The sequence below is a fragment of the Fukomys damarensis genome, unplaced genomic scaffold (assembly GCF_012274545.1).
Source record: "Fukomys damarensis isolate Sample0158 unplaced genomic scaffold, DMR_v1.0_HiC HiC_scaffold_1, whole genome shotgun sequence".
NCBI lineage: Eukaryota > Metazoa > Chordata > Mammalia > Rodentia > Bathyergidae > Fukomys > Fukomys damarensis.
This window is the reverse complement of record NW_022900913.1, coordinates 15,110,015-15,132,375: the sequence shown is the minus strand read 5'-3', so window position 1 is coordinate 15,132,375 and position 22,361 is coordinate 15,110,015. Positions and strand designations below refer to the sequence as shown.

Below are 22,361 nucleotides of genomic sequence, written 5' to 3'. Positions count from 1 at the left end.
AATAATATATATAAAAAAAGGCTCTCATGTTCATTTCGTGATCATCCACCCAACAGATAAAAATACAAGACACTAGGGCATGCTAATAATTAACCTTAAATTTTTGTAAAGATATTAAAAACTAAATTACCACAAAATTTTCTAGGATACTGGGCAATAAATTTGTGTTGGACAAAAATGTTAATTAAAAGAGAATGTCTTATGATACATCTCACAATTTGAAAAACTCAGAGTATATCTGGAAAACAAGAACATTAATATTTTTATTTCTTAAATCTAGGCTAATATTGCTAAGTTTTTAATACTTGTTTATAATTAATACATTAATCAATGAATCAATTATTAAAAAAATAAAATGGTATGTCTGTATATTATAATAAAATTAAAAAAATTATTTTAATTCCTCTATATACAATGGTGACATGAACACTATTTTCTACACAATTCGGATCACAAACTTTACTGAATGATTACAAGATCAAATTTACGCATAAGGTCAACATTTAACCTAATCATTGGATTTGATTCGGTTCTCGGTTTGTGACCAAAATTGTGTAAAGAATCAAGTTCGTGAACCGAGATACTTTTACAAGGTTTCTGTTAGATCAAAATGTTTGGTGACTTAATGATGTTTTGGTCACTGCTTTACAATTTCTGTCCACTCTGGCCAAAATAGTTTGTTTTTGAAGTCCTATAGATTTCGTCATACTCAAAATAAAATAAACTCCATTTTTAACCTTGCCCCTCATTACTCCTCTTGTTTCTGTCCTTCTTTCCCCTAATTTTCTCCATGTCTGCAGTGTATGCATGAGCTAGTTCCCTCATTCCTTGGTCAAGGGGGAGCTGCTTGCTATTTTATCTTCTTCTGAGTTATTTATGTTCGATGACTACGTACTGTTGAAGAATGGCCATGAAAACAGGGTTTATTTTATGGGAATTGGTCTATATTTATATCGGGATATATCTTAAACTTTATTACAGTTAAATATTTTCTTCTCAAAGACACTGAGGATGCAGTACATTCTGTTCATATGACATATGATTTTCATGAGATGGGGTGTTTTTTTACTCTGATGTCATAATCTAATTTGATTTTAATGTATGTATTCTAGATACTTGCTCTATCATTAGAAGGAAACCCAACAAAATCAATTTAAATGTATGCTTTTATGTGTATTTTAATATGTATCACACGAGGGCCTGGGTTATAAGATTTTTGCATCCGTGAATAGTTATTTTTCTCCTTTTGAAAATAACACTATTGTCTTCTGTAGTTTTCTCCAGTCAAATCAGGACTCAGATTATTCAAAGTTAAACCCAAGTTCTGGGTCTTCACAGTGATAAAAGATAGTGGTAAAATTGAGAGAAGGGTGGATGAAATTTTGGAGATAGTAATGCACTATTAGTTGCTGTCTTTATAACACAAATATTATTACATAAACTTCCAATATAATACTGTATGTGTGACAATTAAAATAACGCATAACTCTAAATACAGATTTAGATGGATTATTTGCAATCAATAATAAACATGTGTTTGCTGTATAATTAGGTGTATGTTACATTTAATGCTTGGTGTTCTAGAATAATAAATTCTTCCAATTAAATCATATTATCAGGTAATATGACTCATAAAGCAAGCCACTAATTTAACATTGACTAGCCTAAGTTTCTGTATTTCACTCTATGTAAAATCTTTGGGGTGTGAAATAAATTTCACTTGATCTATGATAATTCATGGGAAATTTTTAAGTATTTCAAAGTTGTAAATATAAGTAAATATTGACACAGCTATTAAATCTTTCACATTTCACAGCAGTATTCTCCTACTTTTTATTTATTTTATATCTTCATATATAATTCCATTCAACTAAAAAAACCTGGTTTTTGATCTATTTCTGGCAAGGTTAGATTGCGAAAGTAATTATTTAATTGCTCCTAATTAGACCTACATATTGTTGAAAAACTGCAAAAGGGGGTGAGGGCTGCCAAGGCGGGGGAAAAACTGGCAAAGTGACAAGAGATAAACATTTTTAAATATTCCACGATATCAAATGTAATTTTAAAAGAATTATTGAAAATATATAGCAAACCTTTTCTCTGAATTCCTGTACCAAGAATAGTGCATCCCTTACCTCCCCTGCCTTGCCCTCTAACTCCTGCTCTGTTTTCTTCGTGCTCTGTACGTTCTGTGCACATCCGCTCTTCCTGCATCTTATGGTTTCAGCTCACATGTTCTCCTCCATTCCTTCTTTACCTCCCCGAAGTTTGGTGAGTACCCTCCCTTTAAAGAATCCTGTCTTTGACCTTTCCCCTTCTTGTACCCCTGTGCACCAAACTGCCTTTCTTTTCCATTGAGACAGAGTCAGATAGTCAGAAAAAGCCTGCTGGGTTTTGCTCGATGTTAGGTTTGATAAGGACACATTTCGTTCTCAACAGGATAATAATTTCATTATACCGATTATGTGTTCTTCATGCGCAATCCCCGTCCCAGGCTGATTGCTCTCAGTTTTATTATAGAAATGCCTCAAGGCATAGTCTTGTAGCCAGAAAATGCTTTATGCTTTTGAAGAGACTTGGTTTCTATTTTCAAATGCAGTAATGGAGACCTCTAATCCCCAAGTTTATACCATAAATAATTAGAAGGATATAGAGGATATTTTCCTCTATAACCAGATGTGACAAGGTTGCCACCAGCTGAGGAAATATGTGCAAAAGGGAACATATAAGAGTGGAAATTTGTAGGATCTCTTAAAACTAGGTCAAAAACTTGTTAGTGCTGAACATGGTACAGTATTCAGAGATAACTGATGACATACATTTGATGAGTGCAAAACTGAGAGATCTTCATCTGTTTAGTAGTTGTAGCTGGGGAAGACGAGTTTTCTCCATGAAATAGCAACATGCCATAGTGGCAGGAGACACGCAATGGTTGTAATTCATAAAAAGGGATGGAGTCAAATGCCCCGGCTTCAGCTCCCTGCAACCTATGGCACCGGCAGAGATGAACTAAATTCCTGTACCATAGAAAGGGCAAACAGATCTTCCAGGGCTGCTGCTGAGCACTGAGAGACAGAAAATGCAGGTGCTCTTCCAGGAGACAGCACAGAATCCAAACATGGATGCGGGGCCGTCAGTGAGTGCACACAGGTTTTCTCTGCCTGGAGACAGAGGAGTTCTTCTGCACCTGACTCTAGTTACTCCTCCATCACCCCCACCTGTCACTTTGAAGACTATAACACTTTATTTTCATGATGGAACTCACCAGCACTGGACTAAATTCAACCCTAAAGAGATAATTCATAATGTGAAATAGGAAGTGAAGGGCTAAAGGTGTAGGGAAAGTGGTAAGGGTGGGGGAAAGATAATAAGGGAGAGGAAAAAAATATGAGAAACTGAAAAAATGGAAATAAAGTGTTATAGAGTATAAGATAAAGTGTTTTTTTTAATTAAAAGAGAAAGGATTAATGACTAAAAAATTAAGTAGCTATAATTAGTCAGGTCTTATGATTGGTATTTTACATATATGATTTAGTTCATTCTTTCAAAAATTCATGTATTTAGAGCACTATTTGGAATTCCTGGTGAGAGGGTGGCTTTGTTCAAGGGCTTGCGTGCAGACTATTTTGTCAAATGATCCTACGAGACATCAATGATGGAAGCAAGAAGGAGGCCAGTCTGAGGGAAACGTTTTTGGGCAGTCACGGAGAAACCACTACAGACTTGTTCCTTCAGAGTCCAAAAGGCAGCAGCATATTCATCAGCTCACCTTTCCTCAGGGGTGGTTCACTGTGCAGTTCCTTCCATGTCTAAGACTGTCCTTGTGACCGAGTGGCTTTGACTGGTTTCTACGGGGTCATATGACTGAGAAGCAGAAAGCACGTGCTAGAAAACGTGCTACTTACTGAGCATGCAAGGCAGGATGCTGGGAAGATACATCTGAGCACAGCTGATGGCTATAGGAGAGCTGTTAACAAAGTCAGGCTTAAGGGACGTGTAGAGGCGACCTCGGAGTTGTCCGATTTCTTCAGGGCTGTTCCTATGAGGGTGCAAGCAGGCCAGGCGCATGAGGTCTTGCAAAGTTTCTGCAATGGGAACCTGATGCTTTCTTATGAATGATGCCTTTAGCACAATAGAGCCCGTAACTCCTAGGATCACCTCACAGGCATCCTCGCTTCTCACTGCCTCCCCGAGTTGTTGGGGCCTGGGATCGTCGCTGCCCACTCTTTTCCCTCTGGTGCCATGGTCTCGGGTGAGATTTTATCTCTCTTCCTCTTCTTGAGATCTCAACCGCTGTCTCTTAAAGGCAATGATTAATGCACTGATGGACGGACAAGGGCAAGCTCCTTCCTACCCTGGCCCTCCCTCCCCTGGGGGCCTGTGCGTGGTCACAGGAAGGTTTCAGTGCAGTGCTTCGGTTTCAGGCCCACATCTCCGCGTCGTGTAGGGAAACAGCACAGTGCTGGTCCCTTTTCCTGTGGCAGCGACATGGGATTTAGTCCTCTGAATGTCTTCGATGCAGGTATCAGGCGTATCTCACAGTGCAGGAGGTTGCAGCCACTTAGAATTCAGCCATTTTCAGTGAACTGGGTGGTGGGATGGGAACAGTGACTTCCGATTAGTCATATTTTCTTCTTTCTGCAGCTGATGTTTTGATATCTAAGTCTTTGCTACCATAAGCAGACTGCTTGCGAGGCCAGTGGATTACCAGATAAGAAGAAGAGTTTCTGAGTTTCAAGGGCAAATTTATAATCTCAAGGACTTCACTCCCCTCACCTCGGTACTCTGTCCTGTGTCCTGCGTGGTGTCACCTCCCCATCTCTGCAACTGTGACTAATGCATTATCATGTCAAGTGCAGTCACCTCCTGCCATCCTCAGCATCCCAGAATACAAAAAAACCTACATGCATTTAAGGTACACAGTGGCTAGGGCAAGGACAAATTTAAATTTTCACTGTGCCCTGCAAATATGTAGTAAATCCTGCATTTATGAAACATTGACAGAGATTCCTTTAAGTCTCTTGCTTAAAGTCATCTTTAGGAAGTGTCCTGGCTCATGTTCTTGTTTAGTTCTGTTGTACTGGGGTTTTGTTCCTCTTTTAACAAAGTACCTGCCGTACTCAATTATGTTCACCCAAGAGGCAGTTAAATACCGTGAGTCATCTACCAGGAAGCCTGAATCTCTCTCTTTGTAACCAGCCTTCATAAAATACCATTAATCTTCTACTTTTGGTGAGATGGTGCATGGTACCGTTTTGGTGATTTGGAAGCTTATATGACTAATCAAAGTCTTAACGGCGTGGCTTTTGAAGATTGTGGGGGATGACAAAGTTAATACAGATTTTTCTGTTTTTTGGGGCAGAAAGGGGTGTTTTGCGATAACAAAATATAGCAACAGACATTTAGAACATCTGACAGAATACTTTTCACAGCCCATTGAAATCTCTATATTTGGCTGGTTCGGTAGAAGACCCCAAACACAGTAAACTGAGTCAGGAAAACTGGGAATTCCAGGACAGCCTGGGTTACACAGGGAGACCCTGTTACAAAAAAAGTACATTTTAAACATTTCAACTTAAGAATGAGCTTATTATTTAGATGATTTCAGTGTTGTGATAATTTGTTTCATTTTGTAAACATAATAATGATGCATTTTCACATATCATGTTAATACTGTTTAATTAATCCTGAAATGTGAAATAGCTATTGTTCTCCCTGAGTCATTACCCTTCGAGGTTTAGAAAAGAATTTCTACTTATGCCACTGGTTTCTTCTACTGCATATCTTCATTTATTCTACTGGTGGAGGTACATCTTCAAAATCCAAATATCATCTTCCTTCTAATAACTAACATGTTCATATCTCTAGGCCAGAGTTCTATGTGAGTTCTTGGTTTAAATCTTTTCTGCCCATTCATCACTTTTAATAGCTACTTAAATAGTTATTGGACTTGTTGTAATACAAAGAAACTAGACCCCTTACAATTTAATATTACCAACAAAATAACACTGTACCCCAAGCAATCTTCCATATATATATATATTTTTTTTGAGACAGGACCTCACTATGTAGTTGAGACTGACCTGAAACCCACTATGTAGCCCAGGCTGGTCGCAAACTCACAGCGATCCTCCTGCCTCAGCCTCCCGAGTGCTAGGATTACAGGCACGAGCCACCACGCCAGGCAATCGTCCATATTTTAGTAAATAGGGCACAAACTTCTCCAGTTGGTCACTTCAAAATTATTTTAGCTAGAACTGAAATTGTTTCTTAACTTCCATCTTTATTTTATTGAAAATGTCTCATGGTTTGTGATTTGGCCTTCAAAATAGATATAAATCTGTCCCCTTTTCACTTCCTGAAGTCCATGGTACCATTATATCCACCTTGGCAGTTAGTCCACACACCTTTTCCTTTTTACTTCCTTAGACTGTTCTCAAAAAGAGTCAGCGATTAAGTATGTGAAAAGCAAATCTGCTTTACCTCTCTTACTCCTTTGCTTCCAATACATCCTACACAGTGTGAAAAGCCATGGTTTTCTTGGAACCTGGCAATATGTGACCCTTCCTCACCACTCTGATTTCTTCTCCTTAATTATCTCCCTGCAGGTTTGCCACCTCAGCCACCTCAGGGCACCCAGGCACTCGCAGGGACTGTGCCCTTCTGATCTCACCCTGATATCCACTCTCATGTGTCCATAGGACAAGCCTGTTACTGCCTGTAGCACCCATACTGATGCCATAAGGACATTAAATCCTAATAGCTAATTTATGCCAATAAGCTACCCAAAGGGAACTAGTTACTACTGCTTTTAAGGAATCAATAAAGTGCAAAAGACATTGGACCCTCAGTTGTTTAAAAAAAAAAAAAGAACAAAAAAGGTTTCCTCTGTTTTTTTTTTTTTAAAGATTTAGTAGGGTTGGTTTTCTTCTTAAAATAATACAATATTTGTTTTCTTTATCATTTTTGTAGTCAATTTGATTTGGATATAGAATATAGTATTAGTCCCAAAATCAGACAGAATGAAGTTAGTATTTCATCCATATTTACTAATCCACCTCAGAGGTATTGAGAAAGAATAGTATGAGGGAAGAGGTGAATTAACTAATTTAGGAAATAATTTTACTTATTAGGAAATATTTGGAAGCTTTTCCTTAGTTGTACACAAGCATATTTAGTTTTAAAAATCAATAGCCATAAATCATCACCAGTGATAATCATCTTCTTCTGAAAATCACAATCGATTTTTCTCTTCTTTTGACACAGAGTTTATGTAGTTCAGGCTGGCCTTGAACTCACTATGTAGCTCAGGCTGGTCTCAAACTCACAGCAATCCTCCTGCCTCAGCCCCCTGAGTGCTAGAATTACAGATGTGTACCACTATGCCCAGCAACACAATGGCTTTCTCAAATCTGGAAAAAATATATTTAATTTTCTGAGGGTTTGACAGCATTTCATACTGGGGACTTACGAACAGAGACTTGAGAACAAAATATACCTTCACTATCCCATGTAATTGGACAGAGACGTTGAACTAATATAAAAATGACATTTAAAAAAATAAATGAAATAAACTACATGAACTAGAGTAAAATTTTCGAAAAATTACATGGCAATTGCTTTATCAGATCATAAAATTTCAAAATATGAAGAAATGAATGAGAAATAATAAATGGAGGATATTTTGAAGTCATGAGATGTGATATAGGTTTTGAAGGACTTGTATAAGTAAAATGATCAAAAGATAAAGATTTAAAAATCTGTTATGTAAAAATCGACAGAGTACACTGGATGGAACAGATCAAAGGGACTGGGTAGGGGATATGAGGAAACTGCCGAGTATTGCGGAGCGTGTTCCGGAGGATCTCAGATCCAAGCAGACGCTTGATAACAGTTGAAATCCCTTACAACTATGGAATGGATGACCAAATGAGCCCTTCACAATCTACCACCTTGGAGATGTTTCGACTTTCCAGCCCCGCTTCACAAAGTTGTTGGCAGGCGACTTTACTGTCATTGTCTTGCGCAAAACTTCACGTGCATCGGTCACATCGGCGACTTGATGCTGATGGAAGGAATTGAGCAAGGGAAAGGAAATACCCTGGACTTGTTAGAGGATGGACACGATAGAGATGGGGAAATCCAAGTATAACTGAAGGGCTCAATAGCTCAATGACGAATTCTAGGAGGCGATTGTGCGATGTACAGAGATAGCTCCTCAAAGGTGAAGGATAAGCTGTTGCATTGTCCCTCCTACAGTCAACAGAGAGCCACAGTGTCTTCTGGGCACATTTGGAATCTGGAGGCAGCACATTCCTGGCTTGGCCATACTACTCTGTCTCACCAACTGAGAAAGATGCTGGTTTTGAGTGAGACCCACAGCAAGAGAACTCGGGGTCGTAGATCCAGCCTATTATTCAGACGGCGCTGTCCTGTGTCCCATATGACTCAGAAGAGACCATGGTACTTGTTCTAGCAGGCAGAAAAGGGTGCTGCTCAGAGGCCCTCTCAGATAAATCACAGTAGAGTCCGTAGGGTTTTGTAGCAAAGCTACATATGCTATTCTTGGTTCCATTTTTCTGTAGTAGTCAACTTTCCAGTAGCTGAGACACAAAACCCAACACTCACAATGAAAAAGGGAGAGGTTTAATTTAGATCACTGTTTCAGAGGAGTACGTCCATGGTAGGCTGGTCCAGGCAGAAACATCATGGCAGAAGTCATGACAGGGTGCATATGCTCAATCCCTGATGGCCAAGAAATAGTAGGGGAATCATGCTACAGAGGAATGGATAGGAAAACAGACATAGACCTCCATGCCACACCTCCATAACACATACAACACACCCAGAAGTGTGCTGTATCAGATTTAAAGGTAGAAACACAAACAATTAAACTATCTCTATTCTAACTGCCACATTGCCATATTAAGCAAGATATTATCCTGGGTACTTTAGTTAAGCTACTCAGACACTTAACTTTATTTATTGATTGAGTCTTCTAATCTTTACTGTTTTGGCTTCTATTTTTTTTCCCTCACTGAGTTTATTGATACATTTTAGGTATACAGTGCAGTTACATTCATCATTGGGATCTTATACCTTTACATGACAGGTCTTGGTTCTCATTTCTTCCCCTTGTTCCTGCCTTTCCTTCACCCCCTCCTCCCTTCCCTATTTACAAACACTTTATTTCCATTTTTCATTTTCTCATGTTTTTTTTTCTTTTACCTTATTGCCTAAAATTGAGGGTGATGCAGAGAAGATTACCATGAAGGGTAGGGGAAAGGTAATCAGACATTCAACTTAGGCCACGATATTTATCATGAAATAAATAAAGACTTGGAAGGCCAATCTATCTAAAAGTTTTGTATGTGTGAATGTTGCTTTCCCAGCAACCTAATTTGTATATGTCTCTAAAACTTTACTAGGAAAACATAAATAAATGGTTTTGAGAAATTGTATTTCCCAAATGCAGTGTTATGTACTTGGGCAATATTATTTTAGTAGTGATAACATCTAGTTTATAAGTGTTAGATCATGACTTTATGCTAAAGACTCAGAGAAATGAAATTACTAGCTAGAGGCTTCATTGATTACTGATGGTAGTTTGTTCTCAATGCAAAAATTACATTCCATATGATTTAAACTTACTTTTCCTTTCCAATTGTGATTAGTGATATAAATTATTCTTCTACATTTCTCAACTGAAAAGAGCTATTTTACTACTTTGAGAATAAATGATTAAGTTGTTTGTTGTATTACTTTGCTAGAGCTGCCTTACCATAGTATTGTACCACACAATGAAAGAATGGCTTAAACAGAACATTATATCCTCACAGCCGTAACATCTGGAATTACAAGTTCAAATTCCTAGAAAAGTTGGCTTTTGCCAATGGTCCTCTTTTTGACTTTCAGGTAGTGCTCTCTGGATGTCTCTTTGCATTCAAAAATAAATTTCTTATTGTTATAGGGACATCAGTCAAATTAGAAAAGAGGCCACAATCATAGTTTTATGTTTTGCCTTAATACACATGTTAATGATTGTATTCCAAATCCATTCAAATTCTGAGATAGCAGATATTAGGATTTTGACATGAAAATTTGGGGGAGACATAATTCAGCCCATAACCGTTGTCTTGTCATAACATTGAATCCATCACCCTAATTTTGAGCTCAATATAAATCAGATAAATCTAGCATTGGAAAAATGAGAAAGTGATTATTATTAGAAATGATAATGTAAATGTATATGTGTGCTCAGTCTTGGTAGGTGGTGGCTCCTGATTTTTCACCATCATAAGTATGATACAGAGACATCTTAAGTGTATGAAACGATAGGGTAGTATTGACTACTCGCAGTGCATATCATAGTCCCCTGTAGGAACCTGGTACTGCACCTACAGCTGGCTCTGTCTCCAGATATTTATAAAGGCTGGATCATGGCTTGGGAATTTGCATTTCTAATGAGCTTCTAGTTGAGCTTCTCTTGTCCCTGTATAGAAGCCAAGTGAAGTATCGCAGTCTTCAAAGATACAAACTGACTCGTTAATTTCTATGTTTTTTTTTCTTCCGAGAAATGTCATGATTTCATTTAGCAAGTTTATTGAAGCAAAGTAGAAGTTCCAGAAAATTATTCAGAAAAGTCTTCTGCTGTGAGTTTCCTTTGTCTTTACCTACATAAGGGCAACTCTACTTAGTAAAGAAACTAATAACAACTTTTTCTGCCATTATCCCCTCAATCCTTCCCTTTGTCTAGAAACCACCTTGAAAATATTTTAAAGGAGTTATCACTTTGAAAGAGATAAGGTTTTCTTTGGTTCCACGTCTGATTTCCCAAATACACAAATGTTTTAATATAAATAGACTTGATAAGCTCTTTTTTTGTTTTAGTGGCATTAAATCAACATGGAATTTTATCTGCTGTGGCTAAAAAGGAGAGTAATTATTAAACCATTACTACTGGAAAACATATTGCACGTTGAAGATCAAGCACAGCTGGGAGCTGCTCACTCCCACAAGCACCAGATGTTACACTTCCTGTCATTTGCTTAGAATTATTTACACACATGGATGGGCAAACAGAAGGGTAGGGGCTGCCAGAAGTCATCTATTCCAAAACGTGTTAACTTTTAATAAACGATATAGTAATGTCACTTGCAATACTGTGAAAAATTAAAAGCAAACTTATACACAGGAAAGTAGCTCCTTCCTATCAAATGTATTCGACTTGGATCTCGCACTCTTCCAAAAAGAGAAATATTATACACTTATCATATATTTTTCCCAAATATTTATACATAAGGAAATAAATATGATGGCTTATTTCAAGCTACTTTAAAAATTAAGTAAAACAGTATATGCACTATTCCGAAACATGTAACAATATATGTCAGAAATCATCCGTTACAGAAGGAGCTGTCTCGTGTTCTGTTTTATGTATCTAATGCAATTCTCTGGACTAGTCCCATGTAGTTCAGCATTGACAGGTAAATGTATACAGATACACATTTTGCTTGAACAAAAGCTTTTGTTGAAGATATCATTAGGCATTGCTAATTTTTATATATATCTTTTCCTTTGTACATAACTAAATGTCACAAAAACACTTCTGAAAAGGCATGGAAATGTGTTGATTACCTTTTACTCTTGTTTTCAATTGCAAAGGATGGATATTAGCACTCTGGTGGTCAAATACTTGGAAGTAGAATTTATTAATCAACAAATAAAACTTCTATAATATTGGTAGAAATACACAGATTTGTCTTTAAAAGGGTGACCTTTTTATGTAACTGGAAGCCATGTATAAGAGTTCACACCTTGATCCAGAGTCTTGCGAAGCATTTTCAGAACTTTAGACTTTTAAAAAATCATCTTTTCAATGAGAAAGATCTCCAAATGGTTTTGAATTCCGGGTCTCTCATTGTTAGTGAAGTTAGCAGCACTCATATTTAACAGCCTTCCTCTGTCTTCTTCTCTTTGCTGTGTTTTTTCATGTACATGCTTAGCTTTTGGCTGGGATATTTCTGTGCTTTCAGTACTTTAACTAATCTGCTTCTCAGGTTTATGCTGTGTGGAGCTTTGCAGGTTTCAGAAATTAGTTTTACCAAAAACCTTTTATGATTATTTGGATTGTTAAAAATTCTCCCACATTTCACCTTCACACGTGAGGCCAGCGTTACAGTTATTCCAAAGTCGTCGGTTTATGCAATATCAGATGCACTTTTGCTAGAGTCAGTTTATTTTTCATCAACGTGTTTGTGTGATTCTGGGTGGAGTCCTAACTGCTCTACTCCCCTAGTTTGCTGTTACCCTGACACTCTGTCCCTCACAATCCCCCTGCAGACAGGCGTTACTCCTGGTGTGCACCCTGCTCTGGAAAAATGCATTTGTGTTGAGATTTACTTCTAGTGATCTGCTGGCCTGTGATAGATTTTTTTATTTTTTCCTATATTTATTTCTTTCCATGAGGCAAAATTAAAGTATGTTGGTTAATTTCTGTAGATTTTAGGAGCCCTTATTTTATAACTTGGGCTCTAGAGATAGATGTTCATATGAACTGAATCTGTGTTTGTTCCTTACATGCCCAGTTCATGTCCCTTGGGTGCTTATGTTTGTCTTGGGCTCAAATTTGCCAATTTTAAATTAAAATTTCAACTAAAAGAGATTATTTTCTGCTGATATGAAAGGATGTATGTTTGTACATACTTATGTTTATTCATCAATAAGCTTTTGAATAAATTATTATGCATTATTACTGTGAAATGTGTCAGGAAATATAAAAAATTACTGAGTGGACATTTAACATCTATTTTGTGATGTAGCTATTGATGATTTTATTTATATCCAGATCTATACATGCATTTCAATTTTAATAATTGAAAGTAGAACTTTGAACTAAAGGGAAAAAGATTGTTTTATTTTCCCTTACTGCCAATTTTTACTGTTTTAATATATAGCTTTTCTTATATGAATAGACAATTTTTATAATATGAGCAAATAATTGAACTATAAAAACAATGCATATTTCCAGGATAAAAAAATTAGACTTGAAATTATACTCTTAATTTTCGAGGAAAGTGGATATAGAAGCTACTTAAATGTTCCCAATAAAGATATATTATTTGAAGCATCTTTACTTTTATAGGACCACAGTGAAGCAATTATAATAACTGTGTGGCAGATTCCTCATGTAAACATAACTAAAATTTATCTTAAAGTACTCTGGAGGAAACCTTGAAGTTTGGTTGTTTCATTTTTGTTGTTTGTGTGCATTTTAGTTTTCTTCATCAAAATTTTACAATGTTAAACCTCAGTAGGCAACAAGAGTTAATTGGAATATTCCCCAGGGACTTAATTCCAAACAAAAGACCCTTTGTATTCTAAGTTGTTATGTTATACGACATACTACCTGCTTCACTCCCTAATTGTGAAAACCCATAAAATTTCATAAACGGGATAATGCAGTACCTGGAAATAGGTACACCAAAGTGCAAATACAATCTCAATGAATTTCCAGATAGTAAAAGCAAAGACCTTTACTTTCGAAGCCCTGTGACCAAATCAGATACATAATGGTTGTCATTGTTTTGATACCCCCACATTAGAACATCCTGGAAGTATTTTGGTTTGTTTTCTTTCCGTAGTCCAGTGGCTGATAGCAAAGTCAGTGATGGAGATCTCTCACAAGCTCCTTGCATTCCCTCCATGTCCCAGACATCATTGTTTAAAAGTAAGGCTCACCTACTGTCCCGTGGAACCCCTCCCACGTGGCAGGTGAAGGTTTAAGTCCATCTTCTTTTGTAAGGACAACAGAATCAGGTGCAACTAAGTAGTGTGAGCTGCTTCTCTCTTCAAAAGTATGACAAGGCATTTAAACATCCATGAATCGATTTTTCTAAGCCAGCAGAAAGAGGATGACAATATGACAAGAAATCACACCTCATAAACATTATATTGATAATTATCATCATATATGCATTTAATTTTAGGGCAGTGCATTGAAATAAATACATATATGATAACCACATGTAAAAGAGGAATGCATTCCACATCTTTCAGTTTAAATTCCGTGGGTAGAAAATAATCATAACACGCAGTAAAATAAATCTAAATCAAATGCTAAAGTACTATGTCTACTTAACAATAATAGTATTATTTACTAACACATTTTGAGGCCCTACTATGAATCACGAAAGATTCTTAGTTCTTTAAACCCATATAATTGTAAATGCAACTTATAGAGCTATCATATTCATTGAACTCTTAGGAAGCAGAAATATGATGCTAAGTAACATATCTCCAAGGCCATCAGCAAAGAAACAGAAGCATCATAATTCAAACCCAAGTCTATATACATCTATTGCTCAAGAATGGCATGAAACTAAAACAGAATTGCCTTTGAATCCCGTCTATCTCTCAAACAAACTACTTTAGTGCTGTGTGTGATTCTTTGTATATTCTACTGGAAAATGTTCATAAACGATTTGCTTTTTAAAGCATCTGCCCCAGTGCATGGAGTGGAGAAGACATAGACGTAGTAAGGAATTCACAGGTGCACTTCCACTCATAAGACACACAATTGAAGTGCTAATCCCTTTATCACATTCTACAAATTAATATGAACACACATCGAATGCTAAGGATCTGTTCATTGTTTCTGAATATTGTGTAAGTGAAGACTAATTTACTGTTCAATATTTTTACTCCTTAAAATATTCTTTCTCTACACTTCTATGACATAATTCCTGTTTCATCACCATGAACTGAGGCACAGAAGATCTCTTCCAGTGATTTGCAGACTCCTGCTCTTCTACTCTCAGGATGTTTAATGTTCAGGGTTGAGTCGTATGACCTCTTCTGCTTTCTATCTCAGTCTCGTTCCATATGTCCTTTGTATCCCTGAGATCCTGCTGACTCTCACGTGAAACCTGTAGCTCTGATGTCCCCACCAGCTCATAGTTGCTGCCTATTCTATGTCACAGTTCAAATGCCTCATGGTGAGCACATGTTTATTAAATATTGTGATGAAATTTTTTATTTTTACACTTAATCTACCTCCTCCATTTAAAAATATTACCCTTTTTCCTATCCATATACCATGAAATGTCTAACACTTAGTTTAGTTTCCTATATATGTATGACATATTCATCTTATATTATATTTTATATATATATGTATAAATATATTCGTCTTTCTCTTAGCTAATATCATCTGTTACCTGCACTTCTATAGAGTATTTTTTCATTAGGCTGCATTTGCAAAACTGAATAGTGATGTTTGTTTTGGGGAATTTATCTTTTCATTACCCCCTGCACTGGCCTTTAAATCATTCTCCCCTTTCATCTTTTTATCTGCTATATTCCATTCCATTCAACAGAGAGGAAACACTTATAATACCAGGAATCTTCTAAATGCAACAACACTGTTCTTCAAAGTTGGAAAAAAAATAACCAAAATAACTCACAGCCATAAAAACTGCAACGGTTCAGCACTATAACAGCATTATAAGAATTACTGAAAATAATCCTTAGTTTGAAATGAAGATATACCAAATAATAACAGAAAATATAAAAGTCTAAAGGTCACTACAAAATAAAATACAAAGCCTATTTTAAAAATGTATGTATACTTCATGAAAGGAAAAATAGTAAGATTGATTTTCAACAGATGGTATCACCCTTATATAGGGACCCTAAAGGATGTTGTATATTACAGAAAATCAAATACATTGAAAGCCCTTAGAGAAGAAATTAATAATGTATGTGCAGTAATCTCAATACCAAGTTACTCAAACAGGAGTTTGCTGTACTAATAAATGTCTGAAGGCAATGGCCACCACTTTGAGCACCTCTTCTTGTTGTGGAGATAAAAGAAAACGTATTAATTTTATCATGTCTCAATAAATTTAGTATTGAAATATTTATAAATCTTTTATTTTCCTGAAATGTGTAAACATGTTTTCATGGACACTGTATAATGACAAGAAATGAGGTACTAAACACTGCATTGGTTTTGAAAATTTCTTTTAATTCTGGTTTGAATTTAAAAGAGAAAAGTAGCAAAATATGTTAATAGATGAACAATATAAATAATGCTTTTTTTGTGATAAAAGTAAAATAAAGTATGTGTGGTTGACTAAGTGTAGTTGTAGCAATTGATCATATATAGATTATTAATGTGAAATATATTTTATGAGATGGTTTATTTAAATGGCATGATATGCACAAAAAGTATATAGGGATGATAAAAATTTAAAATGGTTAAAATATTTCCTGTAATTATGTGCAAAGGAAGACAAAAGGAGAAAAAAGATATGGATAAAAGGAGGAAGAAGATCCAAAGAATAAAATAACAAAGTGGCAATATTAATTTCTTATCTATCAAATATTAACTTTAATCACAGGACAATTAAACTCCTCAAAAAACATTGTGTGTAATCTCAGCATTATAGGAGGTTAAGGCAGGAGTATGACAAAGTCAGTTCCCACCTGGAAAACTTAATGACTCAGTGAGACTTTGTCTTAGAAGAAAAAAGAAATCCATGGTTTCACTTTGTGTGTTTCAGAACCATGGTGAATTCTGGTATGCAACTTGACATGGAAAATTACAGAAACACAGACTTACTAAGTTTTAAATTGCACTCTGTTCTGAGTAACTCTGAGAAATGTTGTGCTATCCTTGTCTCTCCCTCCTGGGATCTAAAGCATGTTTTTGCCAAGCACATCTATGCTCTGTATTCTACTAGCACATCGGCTCCTTAGCAGATATCTTGGTCATTGGCTATTACGCCTATCTTTGTTTGTGTTCAAGAAACTCTCATTCTGTGGAGTAATGGGCCCAGAATGCAAGAGTAGTGATGCCTGCAGTTAAAAAAAAAAAAAAAAAAAAAAAAAAAAGCCTAAACTTGCTTCCTTTCAGTTAAGTAGTTAGAGTCTCCTGTTAAATAAGAAAAGAAAGACAATCTTACACTGAACTTGTGAAGACCTGCATTCAACATGAATAGTCTGTTTCTCACACTAGAGAAACTACTAAAAGTGTAAATAAGATCTGAATGGTGTAATGTACAATGTGAAATAGGAAGAAAAGGGCTAAAGGTGTAGGGGAAGTTGGAAGGGTAGGGGAAAGGAAATAAGGGAAAAGAAAAAAATGTGAGAAAATGAAAAAATGGAAACAAAGTTTTTTAAATAGGTAAGGGAGGAGGGGGTAAAGGGAGGGTGGGAACAGGAGAAAATGAGTACCAAGACCTGTCGTGCAAAAGGCACAAGATCCCAATAATGAATGTAACTGTACTGTATACCTAAAATGTACCAATAAACTCAATGAGAGAAAAAAAGAACAGTTTATCCATGAAATTGCCAAAAAGCAGTAAAAAACCATTGCTAGTTTTGTTGTCGCAACTCAAAGAGTAATTTTTGTGAACAATTTGTGAGAGGTGCTAAGTTATGTTGACAGAACCGTTAAATTGTATCTTCCTGCTATCCATGGTTTCAGCAAACCGAGGAGGTCGGAGCACATGTCCCCTGCAGGTCTGGCGTGTGTGTAGAGAGGGATGCTTGTAACTGAACATAGTGCATGTTATAAGTTAGACTGCTGGTGTACATTTGGCTTGATATTTCAGTGCCTTATTTAATTACCTCTGCATTAAAATGAACTAATACAATAAGGATTTTTATTGAGGAAATGGAACTTTATTATCCTGCACTTATGTGTATTTGATTTTAACAGATTTTTAAATGAAAGACACAGTATAATGTCAACCAAAATGGGCACTGTTTTAAAAACTTTTTCTGTAGCACAGTTGCAGTTAAATATTATAAATTCAAACTGAGTGTTTTAACATCATTCCTGCTAAAGAAATCATGAAGCAATTGGTCTACTTCCCATTTACTCTTTCCCTCATTAACAAATGTTTCCTCAGTGATTACAAAATAAAAGTATGCTTGTACATGTAGGGGTTGCTGCAGAACAAGCTCGATGCCTGGAACAGAGACAAAAGTCCATAACACAGTAGGCAGAATACATTTCTATTGCTTCTTACATCACAATACTGGTAACCAGAAGCTAGGGTATATGTCGCATACCCAATACTCACACGTCACCTCTAAGAAACCCTGAGCTTTGGAACTCCCAGACTTAGAAAAGCGGTGTCACAAACTCTCCAATGCCTTCACAGAAGGGAGATATTGTCTTCCTTCTCTGTCCTCAAGAGAGACTCTCTTTTTCTGCTCCAAGGCTGTGTGATACCTCTGAAAAAGTAGCATGAAACAAGGATCTCCAAGCCTTTCCTCAGCAGATGTGCTGAAAAACAAAACCCCTGAGAAGATTTATGTTAACAAAACAGAGATTTTGTTAAGAAGTCTTTAGTTTGGATCTTGGAGGGTATGTTTATTGATGGAGTTTAGAGATGAACACTTTCAAGGTAACCAAAGTTGAATGAGCCTGTCGGGGATCTCTGCCTCTCCATATGTACATGGTTATTTCCTCAGTATCTTGAAACTTAAATGATTATTTTGAGTGGAAAAGCACAGCATACAAAAGTTAATGCGGTGTGATTCATTTTATGCTATTATTGAGATATTTCTATATCTTTAAGAGAACATTTCTGTGAGATAATTTTACACATGCTTGACTATATAATGACTTTAAATAAATATAAACCATTATGCACAATATTATCTAATCTTTAAGAATATGAGATTATTCTGAAATCATAAGATTAAAATTTCAAATATAAATTTGGGAATCGATCGAGAAACAATATTGGCAGGCAATTTAGGTGAAGCTCCCCATGGTTCCATGTGATATGCGGCCACTTGCACTTCTTTCTATGCAAAGCCTATTTAAGTCAATTTACTGATAAAGAGTAAGTACAATGACTGACTTACCTTCACTGTCCAAAGTAAGTTACTTAGCTGTGGTCCGTTTGAAGAGACAAATACACTTTGACAAGAAGCCCAGATGGAGAAAGAGGGAGCAGGTGGGCATACAGCCTACGAGAGCAGACAGCATGTTGTTTGCAAAATATTTGAAGTATTTGCCCCACACTACAAAAAGTTAGAGCCATTCCTATTTAAGGAGAGTTTATTCTAACAGTGCTGGCAAAACACTATTTTTGCAGTAGGCTGTATTTAGCATGAAAAATTGTTCAGTGAATGATAATATCAGTGAGATTTAGTGAAGATAATATTTGACACAATTTAGAAAAATAATTTGGAGCAATTTAATAAGTATTTATGCTCAAGGAATTTGTGCACAGGCCATGAGTAAATTGTTCCTTGATATAGGAAAAGCTCATAAAGTTGTAGAGCATACAGTTATAGAAGTAAAAAAAAGAAAGTTGAAATAAAAATTCAGAAGGTAATATCGATGAGCTATGAATATAAACTAGACTTAGACCAAAAAGAATGCATATATTATTAATCATTGGATGCTTAAAAATGTAGTCCAGGGCCAGGGATTTAGCTCAGTGGTTCGGCTGCCTGCCTTGCAAGCACTGAGTTCGATCCCCGGTACAAAAAAAAAAAAAAAAAAAAGTCCAAGTTAAGAAATAAAACAGTGATTAAAATATGATCATTTAAAATAATTCATCATGAAAGAGTTCAGTCATACTATTTTTAGAATGAGTCCTCCTTACAAGATCAGCCTTATCATTGAATGGATTTACAGTTTCATAGTTTTGTTACGTGTTATTTCAAGGTTGATTCCCTAATCTGTATTTATAATATCAATCTATATTCAGGGTATTCTCATAACCTTAAGGTTTTCATAATATTAGAAAAAATAAATTGCATGTATTTAAAACAGATACAAGTACTATAACGCTTAATTAAATTCTTAAATTTTGCTCTTTCTGAAAATGTATATATAAATAAGAAAACCCTCTGTGAATTTGCATCATGTATCTATTGATATGTACTCTTCATAGATATTCTAGATTTCTTTGTGCTCAAGTTTTATAAATAAAGAACCAGTAGAGTAAGAATTTACTGCAAAACCCTAGCAAGTAGCAGTAGTGTTTGGCATGCAGAGGAAAATCATTTGCTTTGAATATCATGCTTAACATTTTCATAGAAAGAATAGCGTTATTAAGAACTATTGATGGTTAAACTGCTGAATCTTAGGTGTTATTAGAAATTCAACATAAAAGTTAACTTGGAAATGATGCTCTATTTATAAATTCTTACATTGTTTAACATGCTTAAAGATATAATGTAAACTCCTAAAAGTGAGAAATAAGGTTCAGAAAGTGAGATGAAATACAAGTGTGATCATTTCCTACAAAATGGACTTTCCAAGTTCTCTCCTGGCTCTTAAGTAGAGAAATTAACTGTAGTTCTGAAAAGTAAGTATTTATAGAAGCCAGAGATTATTCTGAGCATGCAATGTTGGATTTATTTAGTTCAAATATCAAGCACAAAGGAGAAGTTAGCGGTACAGATTATTTTACGTATTTCAGCCTTTGGAAGCTATTTTTTTTGGAATAAGAAGACCATAATAATATTTATCAGACGAAATTCTTTCAAACATCACACACCCATTTTAGGAGAGTAGCAGATAAGTTTATTTGGAGAATATTATTTAACATCAAAATTGATGAAGGTGGGTATGAATTGGATTTGGGAAAAGTAGTATTCAGAGTAGCTTAGACAAGTGGCACTGAGCCGCTGGCTGCTGTTTACGTCACTCAGCTCCCACTGGACTCTGTCTTAGCACAGAACTCAGCTGCACCTCGGAGTCGGGAGCACTGCTATAAAAACTCAGCTTTCCTGACACCCATCCATCACCGGCTGCAGGTGTCGGAGCATACAATTTACATGCATGTATCAAGGGCATAGGTGTTAACTAACAGGATATAGAAAGACCTTTATTTCAGTTTTAAGTGTTCCGTGGTGAGTTAGGGCTCCATTCTTCAGAATGCACCTATTTGGTTTTTCCACAAAAGAAGGCTGCATGTTGGAGTGCTGCTTAGTCACAAGGTGTCAATATCTTACTCACTGCATTGGTCTTAATCAGTGGTTCACTTTACTATTTGAATCTCACCTCACTAACATATGAAGGGAAAGATTTCTTGTATAAAGGAAGAAATGTCCGTATTTGTAGTTTTGCCCTATAATTGTATAGTAAATAGAATTATTTCTTAAAGCACAGTTGAAATGTTGAAATTTGTTCTTTTATTACACAAAGTAAAATTTATCATTTATACTTTTCACATGGGATTCATAAACATAATTCACACACACATTTATATATTTATAGTTTTGGAATGACTTAAGAGATCAACGATGTAAATAAAAAAAACTCATTCCAAATATAGGTAATGCATTGCAAAAGCCACTTTCCTCACCTTTTTCTCATGAATTATGCTTTGTTAAATAACAGCATAAAGGGCAGAGATGTTAATTTCATTTGAAAATCACACTAAATGGTGTGAAAATATTAAGAAAACAACACCTTCTATACACTTATCAGTTGGCTTCTAAGAACGACTAAAATTTCTTTTTTTAAAATTCATGACTTTAAGAATTACTTGGCAAATTAAAAATTTATATAAAATCAAATATTTTAAGTAGGCAGGAAAAGTATTGAGAGTAATTATTCTAGCTAAAGATTTTAATAAATAGGATATTTAGAAATAATGCATGAGACTTAAAATTATAAGATTCATATGAGTAAATATTGTAAATTAAAAGTAATTTTTAAAAAATTTCTCCTGTTCTTGTATCATGTGAACTTAAATTAATACTGTTCTTTTAAATAAGAAAGATTATGAGTCATTTTAAATGAAATCAATTAGACAGGTATCTTAGTTTTCATAAAATATTCTAAAACTTGAATTTCACATGCATCGGATGGTTATAATGAGATTCCATTTGAATTCTACGCACTTCTTGTACATTGGCTAAAACAGCTTCTGATGAACTCTCACTTGGGAAAAATAAGCTGATAGAAAAAAATGCCGCACTGTGGAAGATCTTGAAGCATTTTCATCCCAAATCTGAAAAAAGAACCTTTTTATATATGTACAGTTATGTTATCACTGATTATTATAGTTTTTAAATTAACTATGTTTTCATATAAGCTACTCTGTAATTCATCCAGGCATATGTTAATTTATACTCTTATAGGGTGAGGTTTTTTTTGTTTTTTTTTTTGGTACTGGGGATTGAACTCGGGTCCTTGCACTTGCAAGGCAGGCCACCGAACCGCTGAGCTAAATCCCCAGCCCATGAAACTTAAACATGAAGAAATAATTCATCCAATTTTTCTAAATTAATTAGCCTTCTTGAATCAATATCTAATTGTAATTTATTCAAACACAACAATGTTTTACACAAAATATTGTCTTTAAACTACTAATTTG

The 22,361-nt window shown here is 35.5% G+C and overlaps 1 protein-coding gene across 5 annotated transcripts in view; it reads left to right on the top strand.

Moving 5' to 3' along the window:
• Positions 1-22,361, top strand: part of Cdh18 (cadherin 18) — an 883,722-nt gene that overhangs the window by 570,502 nt on the left and 290,859 nt on the right. The window lies entirely within an intron of this gene.